At 33.6% G+C, this 22,975-nt stretch overlaps 1 protein-coding gene across 1 annotated transcript in view; it reads left to right on the top strand.

Annotated features, from left to right (window-relative positions):
• PLA2G4A (phospholipase A2 group IVA) overlaps positions 1-22,975 on the top strand; it is a 235,663-nt gene that overhangs the window by 32,488 nt on the left and 180,200 nt on the right. The gene's annotated exons all lie outside the window — the stretch shown is intronic.

Raw genomic sequence — 22,975 nt, 5'->3', positions numbered from 1 at the left:
AATCTCATTATAAAATAACTTAAGGAAAATAAACACAGCTATAATACCGAACCATCTTTTCAAAAAAAAGTATGCATTATTATTTACTCAACCTTATCTAATGTCTTTTTAGCTATAATTTTCATCACATAATTCTTAGACATTTAAGTTTATTCCTGTATTTTTTGTTGTCGTTGCTATTGTGAATTAAATTTTTTTTTTACTACATTTTAAGTGGTTGTAAGGAAAGTTGGTTGTAAGAAAGCCATTGATGTTGATATTTGTATATTAATTTGTATCTAACCAGCTTAATTATTTTTTATTTACAAATGAATGTCAGTTGATACCCTTGAGTTTGCAAGTATATAATCATACCATCTGAAGTAAGTGCTATTTTCTTTCTTGTTCTTCAATTCTTGAGTCTTCTTCTATTTCAAATTACTTTGTTCAGTTCTTCAAAAATTATGGTAATCATTAGATAGATATGTAATAATTAGATTGGATGTATTAAATTCGAGTTTGAAAAATGTGTTTTAGTAGGTTAAAGAAACAATCCTTTCAGTTTTATGAAGATTATTTTGAATTAGTAATGGATGTTTAATTTTTATCACATGTCTTTTTGGCATCTATAATGATGATTAAATGGCTTATTTCCTTTGACCTCTTAATTACATTAATTACAGCAGCAGATTTCCTAATAGTGTAAAACTTTCTTTGAGAAAACACCGCTGAGTCACGGTGAATTATTCTTTTTATAAGCTGCTACAATTAAATGATTTTTATGTTAAAATTGATAACATGTGGGATTCATCTATACTTTTAAAAGATATCTCTGTCAGCTTTTGTTACCAGTGTTTTACCATGTGTCAGTCTCTATTCTCACCTGGAAGAAATGGAAACAACTTCTAATAATAGTAGAAAATGGATTCATGAAAATCTCTGGGAGGCTCAGAGAATCTCTGAGAACACTGAAAACTAGACCAAGAGACTACACAGCAAGGAACAATGTCCCCAAGACATTCTCCAGGATGATAAGGAGAAGACGGCATGCTGCCAGAGCTGAGCACCCGAAATTGTGACTTGAATTGCACACACAAGAAACACAGGACTCCCAATAGTGCCACCAGAGCTGCTGCCACTGCCTCTGGAAATCAGAAATATCTGCAATTCTGATTTTATTTGTCACAGATTCTGGTTCTTGAGTTGCTGGCTAACTCAACCCACAGTCCGTGCTGTGTACATCCCACCGGCGGAACCTGGGTTTCCAGCCTAGCTCTAGCTGCAAAGGAGGCTGGAAAAGTGAGTGTCTGGCAGTTCCGGTTTCCATACCGGAAGCAGCCCTCCTGGAGAATGGAGAATTCCTCAGTGGATGCAGAGGGTTACAGAGGCCATTGTCCACAGGGAAATAGGGTGCCTATTTTCTCTCTGTAGGGTCTGGGATAAGTAAAATATTATTGAAATTATTTGAGTAATTGGTATAATTTATCTGTGAAGCTGTGTAGATATGGTACTGTTTTAAGAAGTAGGTCTTTGACCACTTGATCATTTTTATTCTGTTAAAATCATTCTGAATTTACTGTTTCTTTTTATTTCAAATATGGTCCTTATATTTTCTGAAAATAACAGATTTTTTTAAGTTCAGATAGTCAAATGTTTTTTAATAGAATGAAACAAGGTATTTAATTTTTTTATTGCAATTTCTAGTATATAGGTGTGGTTATATTTTCTTCTCATTTACATTTTTGTTGTTGTTATTGTTTGGGGATTTTTCCTTTGATTAACTAGTGGTTGACAGGTTAATTAGTTTTTTTTTTATTTATAAAAGAATGTCACAGATTTATCTATTATTTCCTTTGTTTTTCCCCAACTCTTGCATTCTTATGCTAAATTGATTTTAATGTTGCTCTATAATTTACAGTACTTTTTAATTCATGCATAAAGATTTTTGATGAATCAAACTTCATTTTTAGTTGGTCTCTATTACAATAAAGTTTTCTTCTTTTTTCATTTAATGCTTTTTGTCACGTATTCATTTTAATTTAATATGATATTTCACCAGTATTTTTCCTTTTATTTGCTGCTTTGTCATTTCCTGTTCTTTAAGTCTTCCTTAATTTTTCAAAAATATGTGTTTTACATATTGCAAATAGATAGTTTTTGTTTTTATGATTTTACTGGGATCATACAACAAATAGACAACAAATATACTTAGCTCTGATAAGTTTTGAAATCTCTTTCCAAAATACTTCTGATTACACATGACATTTTACAGTTCAGTGATTTTAAGATTTTATGTGTGTGCGTTGTTGGTACCTGGTGACAATAATTCATTTTCTAATTTGAGAAATATAATCTGGAAGCCTGGCTTCCTATTTTAGTTGCTACCTCTCAGGATCCAAAAATTCCCTTGTTTATGAGAGAGTCACATACCTGGTTAGTCAGAGAATATATTAGACATTAAATATATGTAGTTACATATTCAAAGAAATAAAAGACAAGAGGCATATATTATGGAACATGGAGTAAAATAACACATTTGTACATTTTCTAGACTTCATAATACTTAATTTCTCAGTAACACAAGTGGCTATTGATCTCTTTCCTCTTTGAAACGACCAAGTTTTTCTTGGACTTTTTGATTCAACACTCTCATGGCCTTTCTTATTGTTCTCTGACTATTCTCCATCACTCATTTTTTTAGATTCATTTTTACCGGTCCTATTTTGTATTTTCTCCCTACTTTATCTTAGGCCCTCTTTTCTCCTTTCTTTGCCCTCTCCCTACTCTCAATTATAAGCAGATAGCTCAAATATTTACATCTCTAGCTGAGACTCCTCTGAGCTCTAAACTCGAATATCTAAAGACCTACTATTTTCAGTTGAATGCTATAATGTTGCCTCACACTTGGCACGTATATATTAGAAGTCACGGTTTAAGCCTTTTTTGCCTTTTCCTATCCACCGCACCAAATCTACCTATCTTTGTTCATCTTTTGAGTAAATTAGAGCACTATCCATTTAGCTATAAAAGCCTTCTTTTATGATTTTACTTCCTAAATATCTTTAGTATTCGTGTATTTTTTAAAATATTTACCATCATTATCTTGGCTCAAGCCATAGTCTCCTAACTTGTATCTTCTTTCTGCCTATTTCTTAGATTCTCTTTCTTGCAGCCAGAATGATCTTTTAAGAAAACATTTGACAAGTTATCTCCTTACTTAAAACTCATCTATGTTTGTAGATGCTCTTAAGATAAAGAAAAAAATCCTTCCCATAGCCTACCAGTCTTTGCATAATCTGCTGTCACCCACTTCCCATCTCAGCTTCCTCTCTGTTACTCACACTCACTTTTTTATTTCTTAGAACAGCATTTTTACAGACTCTTCCCTTTGTCTGGCATATTATTCCTGCCCTTCTTTACCTAATGAATTTTATTCATCCTTCAGAACACATTTAGTATCACTTTATCATAAAAGCCTTTCAATTGTAATCGCTTCTATTAGGGTTCTCCAGAGAAACAGAACCAATAGAATATATATAAAGAGATTTATTGTAAGGTATTTAGCTCATGTGATTATGGAGGTTGAGAAGTCACATGATCTGCTGGAGACCCAAGAAAGATGATGGTGGCCTGAGAACCAGTAGCACTGAAGATGGGAAAAGATCAATATCCCAGCTCAAATAAGCAGAGGGACTATAAATCCAACCTTTTTCTTCCTTTTTGTTCTTCTCGGGCCCTCAATAGATTGGACAATGTCCACCCATATTGGGGAAGGCCATTTGCTTTACTCTATCCACCAATACAAGTGTTTAATCTCTTTTAGAAAAGCCTTCATAGACATACCCAGAAATGATGTTTAATCAGAGCATCCCATGGCCCAGTGGCTCTGACTTTTTTGTGTCCCATGGCCCAAGCTGACACATTAAATTAGCTATGACCTTCTTCATGACCCAGTATACCTTTTCTTTGAACTACAGTGACAGTTGCATTTTTGCACTTATTTGTGTGATTATTTGCATAATAATCATCTCTCCAACTAAACTGTAAGCTTCATAAGAGAACCTAGATGATTTTATTCACCATTGTATTCTTATATGTACACTCCATCTAGTAATTGAATGAATAATTGAATGAATGATAAATGACTGTGAGTTCTATGCATGTAGACATTAAACTATCATATTGAAGCTTAACATCACAAATGTCTCATTGTAACAGTTAAACTTTCTCCAAAAATGGTGGGTACTCTGCAACATGAATTATATGCAAATTTATAACTACACATTTTTGTGATTGAATGAGCTTTCTTTGCATATGAGATATGATTTTATGGGAAAATGTTGAGATGATTCTCTTTAATCAAATGATATATATTCAGAAGCCTTGTCTTGAGCAATAAGTAAACAACCATGGTTTTTAAAGAGAAAATCTAACAATTTACACAATGCTGTATATTTCCACTCCATTCACCTCATATGGCATTAATCAGATCAACAATTTTATGATTTAAAAGTACGTCATTGCCATAATCACATTAACTTTGAGAGCAACTTCAGTGACAACATATGTCATAGTTTCAGCAAACATAAATATGTAGAAAAAGAACATGTGGAGTAAAAAGCTTTAGACAGACTTAAGTTCTAATTCTCGCTCTATCAGTTATAAATTCTTCAAGTTTCAATTTTCTTTAATTTGGAAAAGTAATTTCTATCTCATTGCGTTGTTGTGATAAATAACTATTAAGGGCTTGGACTGGGTTCTATCTTGTAGAAGGTATTTAATATATGTTCCTATATTTCATCATTATTTTAATGCCAAAAAAGAAATGTTTATGCTCTATAAATTAATCAATGACTTCCAAATCTGGCTGATCATCAGTATCATCTGCGAAAACTTATAAAAAGACAGATTCCCAAGCTCTATCTCTGGAGGTTTAGATTCTACATGTCTGGGTCGGGGCCCAGAAATCAAGGTTTTTCCAAAGCTCTTCAGGTAGTTCTGATGGTGAGCCTAACTTTTTGACCTCTGCTGTGGCATTTCACTCTTTTTATAACTGCCATTTAGTAAGTGCCTGTGGCAAGCTAGGTATTTTACTTTTATTACTCCCAATAATTCTTTAACATTTCCGTGGTACAAAACAGTTGGATTTGTCCAAGATAGAGTCTGAATCAAGTGTTGATAGACCCCAAAACATATTCTTCCTTTTTACTATTGTATGCAGTATCTCTCTCTCTGAAACAGTTAAAAATGTATTCATAGTAACTTGCTCAAGTTCTGTACCTCAAGTAGATTCTATGATACCTAAGAACTTGCCCAAGGTAGGGAACGTGAGGCAACCTGTATGGAATGAATAGTACCAGACTCTGGGCGGAGGACCAGAAATGCATCCACTCCTGACACTCTAGCTTTGTGGCTTAAGGCAAATCTGTTCATTTGTCTGAATCTCAGCTTCCTCAATTATAAAACATAGATAATATATGAGATTACAAGACTTTTGTCATGAGGTTTATTGTGATAATGAGAATGGAATATAAAATGCCACAATTGTAAGTATTGTTATATGAGTTTGTAAATCTTGCCATATATATATATGTAAAAATCACTTTTCATTAGTTTGGGAATTAAAAACTAAAGCATTCCCATTAAGATAAAATACAAATACAAATGCAAAGAATATGGCTTTTTATTTACACTTTCATTTATTCAGGCATTATTCTAATACAAAGAGGGAGAGGAAGAGAGAGTATTTTAAGTAGTCATTAGGCAATTTTACAGTCTTTTAGTTCTCTCACCAGTAAGAATTTCCTAAAACTTAAGAATAGGCTGATTAAATGATCATTTAAGTATGTTTTTACATATTACGATATATCATTTATTTTCAGAGAGGTAAATACAAAATAAAGTTTGGTTGTCCAGGGATCTTTCTTAAACTTGAAATGGTAACCAAATTCTTGTGTGCTAAGTAATGAAAGATATGGATGCTTATTTTCTGGGAATATTAGTTGCCCCTGAGATAAACAGAAGCCATATCCTTTCTAGATAAAGAATGTCAAAGAATATTAGCTGGGGGTGGGTATTGGTCATTTTTACATCAACCAGTAACGTAATTTAATATTAAGTTTATAGAAAGTATGAGAGAGGGGAAGCCTTGACGAAACTTGCCACCTTTTGTGACGTGCTAGGTTAAAAGGGCAACAGAGAATCAAAGATTTGAATCCTCTCTAAAGAAAGCTGTTTTCCAGATCAGTTACTACTTCTCCAAGAATCTAACAGTTTTGTATGAAAATTTAGAATGGTTGAAACTTTTTGAGAAACTTCCTATAAGTTTCATATCTACTTTCACAGAGTCCAGAAGACAAGAACTGATTAAGTCACAATTAGAGAACTATTTAGAAATATCTTTAAGATTTATCTGACTCAGTTGATAGGCACCAAATTTCCTGTGACTTATTTTGTCTTCTTTAGAGAACTCAACACAGTAAAATAGTTGGAATTTTCCCTTAACTGTGACTGTCTAATAAAACATTGATCTCAAGATAAAATTGTAAGTAAAAATATAATTCATCGGAAACGATGAAACAGAGAGGAAGGGAAATAAAAGAAAACATCTTACATATACTAAAATGTTGATAGGTCCTCGAAGGATATAATACTGAATAATAAAGTGGAATATGGATATTCTTCTATTGTGCTTTAAGTTTTCATTAAAAGAGACTATGATTAACTATAAAATATTTAGTCTCTCATCAGCTTCACTACATAATATTTATCAAATGCTTACTAATCTGGATTTTAACTTCTTGGAATTTTTAATGTCTAAGAAAAGTATATCTTCCTTAAACTTTCTTAGGTGATAGTAAGAAAATTAATATTTAAAATAGTAGTTTTCATTGTGTATAAAGTTTAGAGTGAGTTATGTTAACTATAGAGCAGGGAGACATTTTCTTTCTCCTAGAAGCACTAATAAAAAATTCAATTTGTAGGCTCATCGTGGTGCCCCAAACGTATGGTATCAGAACATAGCTTTTCAGGAAAATAGCAATACAGTTTCAAACCCCAGGTCCTAAAGAATGGGGAGCAAATTATGAGAGAGAACTTGAAAGGATGCTGTGTTTGGAAAGCTTGGCTGCCTAGCAATTTGTTAGTGCGGGAAAATCAGAAAGCAAGAAGAAAGGCTTCAATTTGCTTAGTGAACAATCTCTTAGGACCACAACACTGAGGAGGGGACATAGTTACTCAGGTTAGGAGCGGAGGTCCTGGGTAATATTTCTATTATTAGAAGGCAGACTCTGGTCCAAAGTAAAGTTTAGTTATAAAACCTCATGCATAAGCTCAGGTATGGATTGCCATTAAGAACAGCTTGATGCAAAAGTCCAACCGTGTGGCTTACTTGTTTAACTTGATAAGACCTGGTTTTGATCCTTAGCTGCACCAGATGTATAAGCTGGTCATTTCAGACAAGTACATTATTCTTTTTTAACCTTACTTAACTCATTTAAATTCTTCACTGTAACCTTAAATAAGTGGCTATTAATTTATTAGTCCTTCTTTTTTTTTTTTTGGAAAATGAGGATTATACTTGAATTTACAGAAATGTTTTAAGTATTAAATGTCATAATATATGAAAAATGTCTGCTACATATTAGAAAGTCAATAAATAGAAATACTCGTCCTGTTTTATCAAATACTATTTGACCTAGTCACCTTAGTGGAGAATGGGGTGAACCAGAGAGTTCCATATTCTCAAGTTTATATCGTTAAGACCTCTGTAGGTCCATGCATGAAACAGAGACTTCAAGAGAAACCCTGAAGTAACAAGTTGCTGCCCTGGTGACTTGTTAAGCAACTTCCATATCATCTCAACCTCAGATTCTCACGCGACCCTGATCCTCGCCCTTGTCGATACTCACTTTTGTTTTGTTTTGTTCATCTCGGATGTGGACTTGTGCTGTACTCTATCCTCAATCCATAGGATTGGTTTTAACACTCGATCTATCCCTTTTCCTTTTTCAACCTGAACTCATTCTTCGTTTGGGAATTCCTCTCACCTCCCTATCCCCTAGAAGGAAGTTGGTAGAGTAGGTAAACTTCTCCCAGATTCTCCCAAAACCCTTAGTGCATGCCCATTATGGACACAAGAAAGTGGTCCACACAAGTCTTTGGTGCATTCTGAAAGTCTGTGTGGAAGACATTTTCTAGGACATTATTTCTTGCTTCCAGTATAAAATGTCATTTGGGAAATTTGTTTAAAACTAAATTCCAGAAAAAGATTATCTAAAGTGCTGTAATTTTTTCTCCATTTTGATAACAAAGGACCTGAAATTTATGCTATATCTTTTTCTTTTTTGTTTGCCGGTAACTTTGAAATTGAATCTGAAACAGCAACTACGTATAATCCTATTTGGACTCCTGATTTTGACATACTAATTTAATTCGTATTTACTAAATTCATATTTAAATTTTGTGCTTTTATTCTAGTTTTTATTTTTTATTTTTGAAAATACCATTTGGATTTTTTTTTTTTTGCAGGAAGAAGTAGGAGATAAGCAAACAATTATATCCTACTATCATTTTTATCAATTTAATAGTGATTTCTAATGTGTTATTTCCTCCATAAGGCTTTAAATCCATTTTAAAATTTATCTTTATAGTCTCTGAATTACTTATTACAAGCTAATACCAAGCACATGTTTGTTGTGTGAAAGAATAATAAAGTAGCCCCAACACTCAGAGATGTGGATCCTGGACAGATGGTGGCATTTATTCATTTCTTCATCTAAGCTATTAAATAACCACAGTATGTCAGACACTCCTCAAAGTTCTAGGGATATATTAATGGAATAACATATTTGAATATTATTAAGACTTCGAGAATAGGAATGAACGTCCTTTAATAGTAGGTGGCAAATTCAGGACAGGAAATTGGGGCACACAATTTGAGTATGAAAAAGGTGAGAACAGGCTAACATATGTATGTCAGAGTGGATTCACTAAGGAACACGGGCAAAATCAAGTTTTCAGCCTTTGTGCAAGAATATAAATGATAACAAAGGGCTAATAGACGTAGTGTGTGAGGAATTCCTAAACATCAAAAAGAACAAGATCAACAATTCAATAAACATATAAACACAGAAGAAATACAGATAGCTCATAAATATGAGGAAATCTCCACCTCCTAAGTTATCGGGTTTAAGTGAATCATAAATCCAATCTGTTTGTGGTTAGAGAATCTATCTTTCTAATTTCAATAAGAACTACTGAAACATTGAAAGGCAATGTAGGTTGAGGATTGAAAGAAATAGTTTTGAAAACAACTGTGAGACACATCACTCACAAAACTTTTTGCCACAAGAGTAAGAAGTCTTATGTTTGTTTTCACTGTTTTATTCTTAACATTTGGTGCAGTCCTTACCCATACTGAATCCTCAAGAAATCTTTCTTGAATTATAATTAACAAAAATTAACTTCAAATGAAAGAAACCCAACTTTATACATTTTGAATGAGAATGCATTATCTCTTTGAAGAAGTTTTTAACTAATCTATGTTTTTCCATTCTTATTTGAACATGGTGAGAACTTGGAGACTGGAAAATTACAAATCTTTGGAGATAGTTTTTAACAAATTACTCCCTTAATAAAATTGTGGGCTTCGAATTATTTCAATCAAAGATTTATCGCTACTGACATACTCTAGCAGTTCTTACATTGTAAATAATGGAGAGAAAATTTAAAGCTAATCTTACCATAGTGATCGTGGAAAGACAATGGTTTTAATGAAGCTCTACATAATTTTTCCCTCATGCAATGTTTTGGTTTATTCAGTCCAGTCTAGTGGGTGCAGCACTGAATTATAGCTTGCTCACTTGCCCCTGCCATCAAGTCCTGGTAACTTTGTTTACTTACTCTCTCTGTTTTGTTAACTTTTTTGTTTTCTCATGTGCAAGGTCAGACTCCTCTGGCCTTTCAAGTCTGTACAAATGCAAGGAATTGGCTTTTCTACAAGTCTGTGCTGGTGGAAAAATTGTTTATTATAAATTTATTGTATAAATCAAATTTAATTAGGATTTGTTATAGCCCTTAAGATAATATTGCAATAATCAAATGTGTTGCAAATCATAAGTTGAGTAGGAAAATTTTGTCTTTACTGTATCCCATTCTTTCTCAGGATCCTTCCTCTGAGCTTCTGGTCTGTTTCAGATCATCTTTTCGGGTCATTGGCCAGACATTTGAGGGATTTTTCTTTCCTAACGTTTCCAAAATTAAAAAACAAAATCCTGTAGCAAAAATGTTGCTGGAGTCAGATGTAAATTTCCAGTTTATTCATTGGTCTATGATACATCTGTAATACATTTACATGACATTACCCAATGCTCTTTTCTCTACTCCAAACAAATCCAAATCTATTCATCCTTTAAAGTTTAACTCGAATGTCACATCCTATTGAAATACTTGTCTCCTTTTGCTTTCTGCAGTCTTATTTCTCTTCTGCCACATTTTGATGTGGTTCCCTTCTTTTCATGTGACCTGTCTGTCAGCTGTCACTGGATTGTTAACTTTATAAGGACTGATACCTTACCTTTTTCACTGTTCAATTCCCAAGCCAATGCACCCTGACACTCAAAAATATTGAATGAATGAACTTGTGAATTAAACAGGCAAACTGAGTCTTTATTGTCTGAAGAGGTTTTTCTTTGGTACTTTCCCCTTTCCAGATGCTTATTCAATGTGCCCTTTATTTCTGATAGGCCCTATAATTGGTACCTAATGGAAAGACAATTCTGCTAAAATTGAAAGATAAAACTTATGCTCCAGCCCAAGGTATTGAATGAATGAAAAAACATGTCCCTAGGCATTTATAAAGACATTTTCATTTTTTTTTCACACTCTATATTCCTGTTATTCAATTATAAGCAAATGATGCTGGAATGAGTGTGGTATGCTCTATGTACAGTGAGAATTGTGAATTTGTTTTGGTAGATAATAAGTGTTAACGAATGCTCTAACTTCCAGGGGAAGCTCAGAGAAACATAGCTTTCTACTAGGTCTAGAGCTTTTGGTGAGGTTAGTAAAGAAATTATAAAGAGAACTGAGCTGAGGACCTTTCTCCAAATCTGTCTCTTGTACTTCTGTCTCATGGAATTCTTCTGGAATTGTAGGCAGCCTATGGATAAGTTCCTATTCGGAGTAATCATTCCTGTCCTTGCAAAACTAGGAAAGAACTGGAGACGAGCCCAGAAAAGTACCCTATAGACCTGAGGTAATCTAGGATAAATGAAACTAAACTACATTAGGGTAGATTGAGATTAGGGCTTGAACCCAAGACTTAAGCTAAAAATAAAGAATAGAATACATTTTGTTTGTTTGTATAATATGTTTTTTAGATATCTAGCTGTGGTATCTTTCACTTTTGGAAATGGCTAGTCAAGAATTAGTGGATTTGTGCTCAATTATCACTCCCAGGAGATATGACTAATAGTAGGATGTCTTGGAACATTTTTTTGGATTAAAGTGTGATATGAAGACAGTGTGCTGTGAAGAAGGGTCTTGCAGTAATGTTCAGGGACAGTTGAAAGAGGCTGATACTAAAGCTGGCAAATCAACCGAGAAGTTGTTTTTGTTTAATGCAGAATGTGATAATGAAGAATCACATCAGTGAGTTCATGGGAATGAAGATGAGAAAAATTAAAGGGAGGGGGGGCGCTGTGGTTGCATAAACACAGGGAATGAAGACAAAAACAAATATTATTTGGTGTAATTTACCCATCATACGATAGACTAGACTGTAGGCAGAAAATTTACTTTCAGCTTAAGAAAAAGTTTAAAGTTTCAAAATATACACTATTTCTAAGTCAAAAATATAAAACACATTTTTAAAAAATTTCTTAATTTTACATTCCTTTTATATTTGTTTACATCTTCATTCTCTTATCTAGTGTTCCGCTAAAAGTACGTGTTAATTTAATATGAATTATAATCAGCCATTAGTTTAACTTCACAAAGCTGTGATTAGTAGATCAGAGAATATTTATAAAGTAACTAGAAGAGAAGCTAGCATAGAATAGGTAATCTATAAATGTTAATCCCCTTCATGCTTTGTTCCTTATAAAGGCACTAGTAAACTGAGACTTGATATGTTTCTATTTAGGCTAAGGCTTTAAGTAATAGGGACCAATTCATCCCAGATCCTTAAATGAGGAGTTGATGCGCTTTTGCATGGCTTCAAAGAAGATGGTATCTTCAAGCAGTTTTCTGTTCATAGCTCCTCACCCCCATTCAGATTTAAAGGATAGAGAGTGAAGTGGCTTGAAGTTGATGGAAATCAAAAGTTTCTCTGAGAATGTTTGCACTGTGAGGCCAGCCCATGCCAAGGGGTACAGTGGGAGGCCTTCCCCTTCACTTTAAGCACAGTGAGAGAGGACTTGGGAAGATCACTAGAATAACTTTGTGTAAATCTTTGGGTTAAAGGGACACAGAGACTTACGTTTGATTCATTCATAAAAAAGTAAGTTTGTAGGAGAGAAGCTGAGGAGTGTTTGAGAAGTGTATTCCCCCGAGAGTGGGTCAGAGATTAATGTTTTTTTTAGGAATCAGATGTGAAATCTAAAGTAGAGATTTTATCCTCGAATTGTTTTGAAAGAAATCCACTAAAGCAGACTTCTTATGAAGAGCCGGGCAACCTCAGCAGAAAAATCCTGAAATGAACCTTTGGTTGCAGAAGGGGGTTATCTATTATTAGATGAAGAGCATTGCCTGAATCAAAGGGAGGTGCAATATGACAAGCAGACAGGCAGTTTTTAACTCTGGGATCAGAAGAAAATGATAGCAGATTATATTGATGTCAGTCAAGTAGGACTTTTCTTTCCTCTCACTTCTGCTATCTAGCCATCAACCCTGGAAGAATCAGAGGCGGCCTAATGAATGGAAGAAGGAAAATAAAAATCTTAATGGGATTTCCACTTTCAATCATGGTGGACCAGGAAACTGAAATAATTCTGCCTCTTAAAACAACAAGAAAGTTTGGTCGAAATATTTTTGAATGATTTTCTTATTTACACGAGAAAGCTAACAAAACATTGAACATATATAGGGCCAACATCTGGGAGAAGAAGAAAACAGACAGATAAGCCCAGAATTTGGGGCTGCTCTTTTCTTAGAGGTATCTACTAATTGCAAAAGAAGTGACTGAGAGGACCAGAAGATGAAAAATAGTTTTGGATAACCTCTTGGGAAGATCTAGATCTAGATATATAAATATCAACATAGATTTATAGATGTATACATCCTAGGAGACTTTACATATAGACATTCATACATATACCATCGGACAGTTTTCATGGAAATTAACAAGCCTATTCTATAATGTATATGTAAATACAAAAGACCAAGAATTGGCAAAAACAAGCTTGGAAAATAATAAAATTGAAAAAAATACTACCATATTCACACTATAGAACATTTGGTTTGGATATATACTTATGAAAATAGATCAATGAAACAAAACAGGGAGTCAAGAAATTGACTCACACGTATACCATCACCTCACTTTTTTTACAAAGGTGCCAATGTAATTCAATAAACAATGCTAGAGCGATTACCCTATGAAACCTCATGTCATACATCATAGACCTAAACGTGAGGGTTAATACTATAAAGCTCTTGATAAAAACAGACTATCTTTTTTTTTAATCTCTATTTCAACAGTAAGGCATATATATATATATATATATATATATATTGCAATGTGTGTTCACCGCCCATAGTTAGATTAGAATGTCTTTTTTTAAATTAATTTATTTTTAATTCTTTAATGTCACCACATATTTGATCCCTTTTACCTCATCTACCTTTCTCCTCCCACCTCCCCCTCCTCTTTACCCTCTGGTAACCACTAGTCTATAGTTCATGTCTGTGAGTCTCTGTTTGTCTTGTTCATTTGTTGCTTTTAGGTTTACATCCCACATAAAAGTGATATCATGTGACCTTCAACTTTTTCTGTCTGGGTTTATTTCACTTAGCATGATTATCTCGAGGTCCATCCATGTTGCTGCAAATGACAGTATTTCATGTGTTCTTATGGCCGAGTAATATTCCATTGTATATATGTACCATAGCTTCTTTATCTTTATCTTCTCGACAATGGGGTGGACAAAGATTTCTTGCCAGAAGACAGGTATAGGCAGAATGAAAGTAAAGACAAGGATAAATCTGGGGTAAACCTGAGCGGAAAATGACTACATAGAACAACAACAACAACAACAAATATAATAATATATTTAGGAATATATAATATTTGAATTAAAATATAAGATAATAACATAAGTTAAGAGGAGAGTAAGTAGAGTCAAAGATTCAGATGTATATTAAATTTTAATGATATAAGGGTAACCGTAATAAAAACTGATAGTGGGGAAGGAATTGGAATAATTTTTTAAAATTCATTCAAAAAGACAGTAAAAGAGAAAGTTATAGAAGACACAATAAGTATAAAACTAATAAAAAGAAGTAGTTTTAGCACAAATAGATCAGTAATTATAGGTAAACCAAATACTCCAAATGAAGGACAGAGAATGTCAGATTGAATAAAATACAAAATTTAACTCTATACTGTTTATAATACAAACATTTAAAATATGAAGATAAAATAATATTGGGAATAAAAGGATAAAATAAGCTATAAAAAATACAAAAAGATTGTTATAGCTATGCTATTAAATTAAGTGGAGTTTAAGGCAAAACCTTATCATAGATATGGAATCAGTTCACATTGATATAAGATTTTATTCATTAAGAATCTGAAGTAACTAAATTTGAATGCACCTAGCAATATAACTTTAAGATATATAAAGCAAAATTTTGCAGAGGTATAAGGAGAAATAGGCAAATGTGCAATGTTGTAAGAGACTTTAACACTTCTCTACTAATAACAGAGAAGGAGCAGACAAAAAAAGTAGGAAAGGATATCAAAGATTTGAACAATGTGATTAAGAAACTTGGCCTAGTCGGCATAGGTAGAAGATAGCACTTTACGATTATAGAATATATATTATTTTCAAGTACAGAAAGAACATTTGCAAAAATTTATTCTGGGCCATAAACAAGTTGCAACGATCTTCCAGGACTGAAATTATTTAGAGAGCGTTCTGTGAACATGGTACAATTAAGCTTTATGGCTTAGCGCAAAGCACAAAGATAACTAGAAACACTAAGAGAAATAGAGAGGAAGGGAGCCAACTCTCCCTTTTCTTTCCCCACCTTGAGTCCTGCAGGCTCTTAACCTGAGGCCAGGCAGGAGGTGGATAAAGGAACAAATTTTAGCTTTAAATGCTATTGGCATGTTGTCTATTCAGTTATGGACATGTTAATTGCTAAAATGAAATATAATTACTATACCATTCTAGGTAGTAAAAATTACCCTTATCATAAAAGTAAAGAGAGAAATTATAGTACCTGCTAGATTTCAACCAATGAGGTTGAGCAAAATGAGAAAACAATATATAAGGCAACAATGGGACAAGTAGAAAAAAATGAAATGCTATTTTTTTTAGCATAGCAGCTACCCTATAGCTCTCTATAACTTTACTCAAAAATACACAAAATGAAAAAAAAAAGAGTAAAGCAGATATTTTATATTTCCAAAACTAATATTTCATGAAAGTTTGGAAATAACCATTTGATTGCCTGGCATTTAATGCTGTATGCTGGCATCTAGTAAATAAACAAAATATAATGACCAGACACATAGAGATTTTAGCGAATCCAACTTTTGATTGGACAAACGGTATAGTTAAATGGGTGGTGTGTTAGAGGCTGGGACTAGAGGAAAACTTACTGTGTTCAAAATCCTGGTTCTGCCACTTACTATGTGTGTGAAACCTGGGAAAATTTCATAACTTTTCTGTGCCTTGGTTTCTTAATTTAAAATGAGATAATGACAATAGAATTTAGTTAATAATTTAAAGTAGGATAATATATGGAAAATGTTGGCATATATGAGACACTCAATAATTAGTTGTCAGTATTTTTTTACCTATCTCACCTTGAGGAAATTTTTCTAAATCAATCTGTATAGCTCTAAATCATTGTTTTAAATGACTGCATAATAGAGCATTGTATGGCTGTACCATTGTGTGGACTAACCTCTATTAACTGTTGACGGAAATATTCAATTACTTTGCAATGTAAAACACATTGATCATAAAATGAGTTGTTATGATTCACATACTGAATCACTGAGATGGGTCCCGACATGTAGTTATTGCAATGTTATTGTATCACTGGCAAGAAAAAGGAGACTTGTAATAGCCCCTCCCAACCACACCTTCAGCAGCATCTCTTGGGTGATGAGTGACAGTTTTTTTTTTTTTTTTTACTTTTGTTTAGTGCTTTGTAGAAAGAAAAGGAGAGAAAGGGACAGTGGATTTATAATTGGCCAGTAAGAGAAGTTGTATATCTTTAATGGCAAGATACCAATTTGCAAAGTGGAAAAATAAATAATGTTTTTGACATTTAACTCTATATGTTTTATTTGATTGAATTTGAAAGAAGTTTATCTCTTCTTCAACTATTATTCATTTCCTAGACTCAAAATTCAATGACATAGTATTCAAATGATCAATTCTTTGGGCTTAGCCTGTCTTCCAGACATCTCTCTGAAGCACTTCAACTTTTCCCAACATTCCCTTCCTCAGCTTGGGACATCCTTTCATCTACCTCTGTCAATATCACCTCAAAGGCCAGCTTCTTCAAAGCCTTCTCTGTCCCCTGCTTCACTCTCAATGGAGATCTCCTCTCCTCTCAACTCCTGTCATACATTAAGTCTCTTGCATGACTTCCCAGATGCTCCATTTAGATTTTGTGGCAATATGATTGCATTTCTTATTGCCTCTGCTAAGCTACAAACATTAAAAACAAAGCATCTCTTTCTAAACTGGATTAGCATACTGCCATGTATATATTTTACGCTCAGTAATAGTGTTTAAACAAATGAATGAGGATTATAAACTAAAAAGTATGTATGGTAGTTGAACTTTTAGGTAAATAAATAAGAACACAGGAGGAATATCATCACCCTGCCTAATTGATTGTGAATTCATAGCCAATTAGCTGTGGTTACTAGTAACCACAGAAAATATAAATGGTAAATTGAATTTCAGAAGTACAAATAATACTCGAATTAATTCACTTAGAAAACAAAACATTAAAATAAATGTATTTGGTTTAGATGAATTAGTTCATTGAGATACCCTTCTTTATATTAAAAAGATTTAGAAAAATATAGGCTAGAGAATTAAGAGCATGTGCAGCTGCTTTTCATCTCTGCCAAGACCATTCATCTAATGCCTTTTTGTGCATGTCTTAACTGTTAATCAAACATCTTATATGTACTATAGAATATGAAATAATTCATATACACAGTGGTTTATGCATTTCATTTAGAAAAAGAATGTAAATGCTTTTGATTAATTATACAATCATTGAAAGAGCAGTACCCTTTTTAAAAGGCCCATATTCTACACTTGCTTTTTTTTTAGATGCCTTTTATATAATTTTAAAGAAACAGAAAATTTGGAGAATTATATTAATCATATGAGCTCAGAGCAAGCAATCTTTTACAGAGATACTAATTAAATGGCCATTATCAATTAAAATCATTCACAACTAGAATGTGAGGTGCTGGACTGGCTCACGAAGTACTAAAGACCAAGTTCATGTTCATATTTGTCTAAATTCTTGGTTCCTGATGTAAAACTGGTGTTCAGTAAATGTCTGCTGAATCAACAACATGTGATTAAATGAGTAATTGAGTGAATGAATGTTATGTTTCCTGCCAACTCTAGAATTGGAACTAGTACACCTGTTAGTGGAACAAAACGATAAGCTTCATCTCCAATTGTTAGACTAAAATCAAATTCAGAATATGATAGGGCCTGCTTCAATTAATTGGCCAATGACATTTTGTGAATTATGATTAGTTTTTAAATAGGGAAAAATTTACTTTTATGCTTTATCCATTTTTCACTCCCATCTATCCTAGTTGCTTAGGGACTTGTTTCTATTTGGGCACACCATTGGTTTTTGGTCAATGATGATTCAGATGGGCATCCTTAGATGATTCAGAGGTATGTGCTGCACCTAGGTGACCTATCATTTTCAGGTTACCTTTTCCAGTTCTGACATTGCCCAGTTTTGTCTAGAATGTGAGTCTCATTAAGTCATAGTTGTTATGACTACTGGCCAGCAGGAATTTATTTATTGCACATGTAGAATTAATTTACAAAATTCTAACCCTTAAGTAGAAAACCCAACATTGTTCAAAAATACAAGAATCAATAATGGGCATTTCTTCTCCATTCCTTCATGCATGATCAAGAAAGGCTATGAAGCCTGTCATATTTTTACTCTAAAACTATTGTTATCACTGCTACACATTAGTTGACACTTAGACATCCACTGTTCGCATAGTCCCATATTAAGACCTGACAGAAAGAAACCCTACTTTTTTGGGGAGGGGGGGAGGTTAGACTCTAATCAGGAACATGTGACACACAATACAAAAAAATTAAAATAGCAATACATTTATCTTTATATTAAGTTCTAAATGTACATGTCTAAAGAATTATCTGTGATAAAGCAGTCACAGAAATGAAGTCCTACATTCAACTGGGTTAATTTACAAGTGCTGTAGGCATTTTTATGAGCAGTCTTAAGTAAGACTTACTTTTGGACGAAGTCTATGAAAACTCCTGCCACCTTGAATACTGCAAGAGTAGTCACTAGATAGGAGTCTGATGTTCAAATTTCAACTCCCCAGCATGCTATCTATGACTTGGGTAAATTACTTAAACTCTCTGTGCTGACCTTTTCTCATCTGTAAACTGGGAATGATGATATTAGTTTCAACTGCCTAGAAGGGTTGTAGTGAGGCTTAAGTAAGTTAACTTTTCTAAAATAGTGGGACTAGTACAGGCTATTTGTTAAGTACACCTGAGAACAAAACCCAACGGAGTGAGGAGCAGACAGAGGGAAATAGTGTGGGTTTTGGCAGCCTCATCGAGCCACTGAACTGCCTGCCTGCTTCCTGATAATTTGTCTTGCAGATAATAAGTCCCTAGCTTTAGTGGGATATTCCATTATTTTAAACTAAAAACATTCTCACGAATATTTTTTACTCTCCTAGTTTTCCTTTTTATATGCAGTATTCGGTTTCTTCTTGTTATATTTGAAGTTGCCTTCGGTATTGTCTATCCCTTGGCTTATAAGGGATTCGCAGCCGTTCCATTGCCTATGATCACTCCCCAGTCATCTCATCAGCTTTCGTGGTTCCAGTTAATAATGGCTCCCAAAAATAAATGTACAGTGCAGGTGTTTCTCTTCTGAGCTCTACACTCATATATAGAATGATTACTGTATGTACATACATGTCTCAGAGGCAATGCAAAGTCAGCATCTTCAAAGCTGTCTTCATTATCTCTTCTTCCATCAACTTCAAAGCCGGTCTTCCATCTGCCTTCCTTAGTGAATGCATCACCAGACCCTTAGTGGGATAAGCCATGAGAATTCAGGTATTATCTTTAATTCTTTCTCTCCTTCATCCATCCATATCAAAATCAACCATTATGTCTTGTCAAAAAATTCCAGAAGCAGCGCAGAGACCACTACAGCTGGAGCAGAATAAGCAGAGAGGAGAGGCTAGGTGGGAATCAGGTCAGGTGGGCAGGACAAAAGCAGGCAGACAAATGAATAAGCTATTAAAATAATGCTGATGAGCAATGAAGGTAGCGTGGGCAAGGGTTGTAATGATGTTGGTAACAGTGATTCCATTTTAGATATATTTTAAAGGAAGAGTTGATATAATTTTTTAACAGATTTATGTGAAGTAAAAGAGAAAGATGGGGGTTAAAGATTACATGAAAGTCCTGAGTACATTGGAGTATAGAGTTACCATTAACAGATTGGGAAAGATGGCATAAGGACATTTGGGAAGGGAGTGTTATACATTTATTTTTGAATATGTTAAGTTTGAGATGTCTATTAGCAATCTAAGTGGAGAGTTTGAGTAGATTCTTTAGTAGATGCGTCTCGATTCAGGGCTGGAAATATAAATTTCAAATCTTTAGTACATAGATAAAATATAAGATCATGAAACTGGATGCTTAATCAAGGAATTGAGCATAAAAATAGAAATAGTATAAAAACTGAGCCCAGAAGTACACCAATATTCCCCAGAGCATTTGAGGAACAAAGGAGATTGAGTGCAGTTCGGTAGTACCAGGGGAATATGATGTTCTAGAAGTCAAGTGATGAGAGCTTTACAAAGGTGAGGAAGCAAGCATCTATGTCAAGGCCACCAACAGGTTAAGCAAGTTGAAGATCTGAGGCTTGACCATGGAGGACAATTAAAATCTATGCTAGTTAAATTCTACTTACTTTAAGGTCTTATTTTAAGACCACCTCCTTTGTGAAGTCTTCCAGAACCCCGTAAAGCTAGATTAAGAACCTCTCAATGTATGCCATATCACACCTGTCATTTTTTACTCATCCTAAGCTTTAGAAATTGCCCCTATACTTGTCTCTCTTCTCCTCTAAACTATATATGTCTCAAGGGGAAAGACCTGAGTGTGATCACTGTCATACCTTTGTACCAAAAAGCCATCCCTGCCAAGTAAAAGGGAATAAAGAAAACAAAAGAAAGAAAGAAAGAAAGAAAGAAAGAAAGAAAGAAAGAAAGAAAGAAAGAAAGAAAGAAAAGAAAAAAGGAAAAAAGAGGGTGATAATAGGGAGTAGCCAGATCCAGTATCAGTGACACATCCTTAGATGACAAAGACTTTTTATTTACCTTATTTGGTTTAATCCCAAGTTAGAGGATGTTGTTTCAGAAAATCTGAAATGAACTGCTAATGGAATATTTAAGTGTGCTGGTTGCCCGAAGGCAAGAGAACAGCCCAAAACCAGTTTAGCAAATTATTGAGCAGCTGTCGTGAGTCAGCCATGCCCACCCCAACAATACCTTATCAATGGATAGCTTGTAATTTTCCTAAAGTTTTCATGGAAGAGCTGTTAACAAAGGCAATGAGATGTGCATAGTTCAGTTTTCCACATCTACTAAGTGAAAAGTTGGCCAGGGCTTCACTGAAACCAAATGTTTTTGTTTGAATCAATAATTATGAATTGATTTCCTTATCACGTCTAAAGATTTATATTCTTTTTTTTTCATATTTCCTTTTGGAAAAGGAATATTCCTAAAAATAGGCTGTAGGACTATAATAATAATAATTAAATTAGCAATAACATGATAATTTTATTGATAATTACAAGATTAAATAGTAATTATAGTAGGTCATTTTAGTTTTAAAGAAAGTAAATGGTATACATTAAAAATGAAAACTATTGTGCCTCTATAGTTTTTTTTAAGAAAGATTGGTTAAATTTATTTCTATAGGCACGAGCAGACCTTTAATGTTTAACTTTTATATAATCAGTTAATTTTTAACAGGCTACACATTGCTAAGTTAAGGTACTCTCTTAAAAAAGCATTTTCACCATACTAAGGTTTATATTACATGCATACAATTATAATAATATCTCTGACTGATATCTTTCATATTGTACATGAGATATATATAAGACCTATATATACTATATAATAATTATATTATTATATAATAATTTATATAGAATTTATATATATAATGTGTATCCTAATATATATACATATTAGGTCTAATCAAAAGTTCCAGGAGCAGCACAGCACAGAGACCACTACAGCTGAAGCAGAATAGAGAGATTGAGGCAAAGGGGAGAGACTAGATGGAGATTATATATAGACTAAAGCTAAGAAATTTTAAGTTGAGCATAACCATACAGTGCAACATAAATAAAACACTACAAATGCAAAGGTCTCTCAAACTTCTTAAGTGTGGGTAGTAGAATAATATGAAGAGTGACTACAAAGTAAGATTCATGTGTGGAATTCAAATGTTACTCATCTGAATGAACGTTGGTCACTTCAAAGAAGTAATTTTGGTGGCTATATAGTCCATCGTTGTTTGCTCAACGTTATCTCACTTCTTTGAGAATGTTGAGTAATGTAGTGTCCTCTTAGTAAATGTTTAAAATACTGAGGGGATTAATGTACCAGAAAATATTCATTTAGATGCATAGGAACTAGTGTTAAAAATTCTTTTATGTCTTTATAGTTATGTAGAATTCTTTAGCTATATCTATAGTAGGGTCCTAGTTTGGGAATAGAATCTTTGCTCATTCTATTTGGATGAGATTGAGAAATGTTATTGGTAGAATTCACTGTAGGATCCACACTGCTTATATTGCCTTCCCCTACTCCCCTCCTCTCTTCTCCAAGACTCATACCGTAGAGACAAGGATGACAATATCCACAAACCACAACACAGAAAGACAAACCAAAACACTAGCAATGACAACACGAATTATGAGTTTAAACCACCCAACGTAAAGTAGCCTCTCTCTGCACCCATCCTTGTTTTATTATTTGTATTTTTTTTAAGACTTTCCTCCATCAAAATTATCTCATTCTCTCTGTGGTCCTCTACTTTTCTTTTCCCCAAGAATTGTTGCTTCATAAAAGCAACAACGTTTTATGAAAATGTGACTTGTTCAATCCTCTGTCGTCAGAATAATGTTTATATACGCTAAGTGTTCAGTAAATGTGAGTTGAATAAATGAGAAAATAAATTACTAAATATTCAAATGATATGCAAAATGCTAATGTATTATTGCTTCTTACAAAATGCTGTTAGCTGCTGAAATAACACTAGACAGCAATAAAATTTGTAGTCACTTAACATTGTAACCAAGGATTTTTTTTTACATCAGCCAATGCTTTCTTTTCTCTATCTTCATTCCCAAATACCTCTCCAATTCCATTCTATTTATTTATCTATCATCTATCTTTATTTATTTATTTTATTATGGTGACACTGGTAAATGAAATCCAGTAAATTTCAGGTGTACAATTCAA

This window comes from Rousettus aegyptiacus, unplaced genomic scaffold, assembly GCF_014176215.1.
Source record: "Rousettus aegyptiacus isolate mRouAeg1 unplaced genomic scaffold, mRouAeg1.p scaffold_m13_p_17, whole genome shotgun sequence".
NCBI lineage: Eukaryota > Metazoa > Chordata > Mammalia > Chiroptera > Pteropodidae > Rousettus > Rousettus aegyptiacus.
This window is presented reverse-complemented; position numbering and strand designations above follow the sequence as displayed.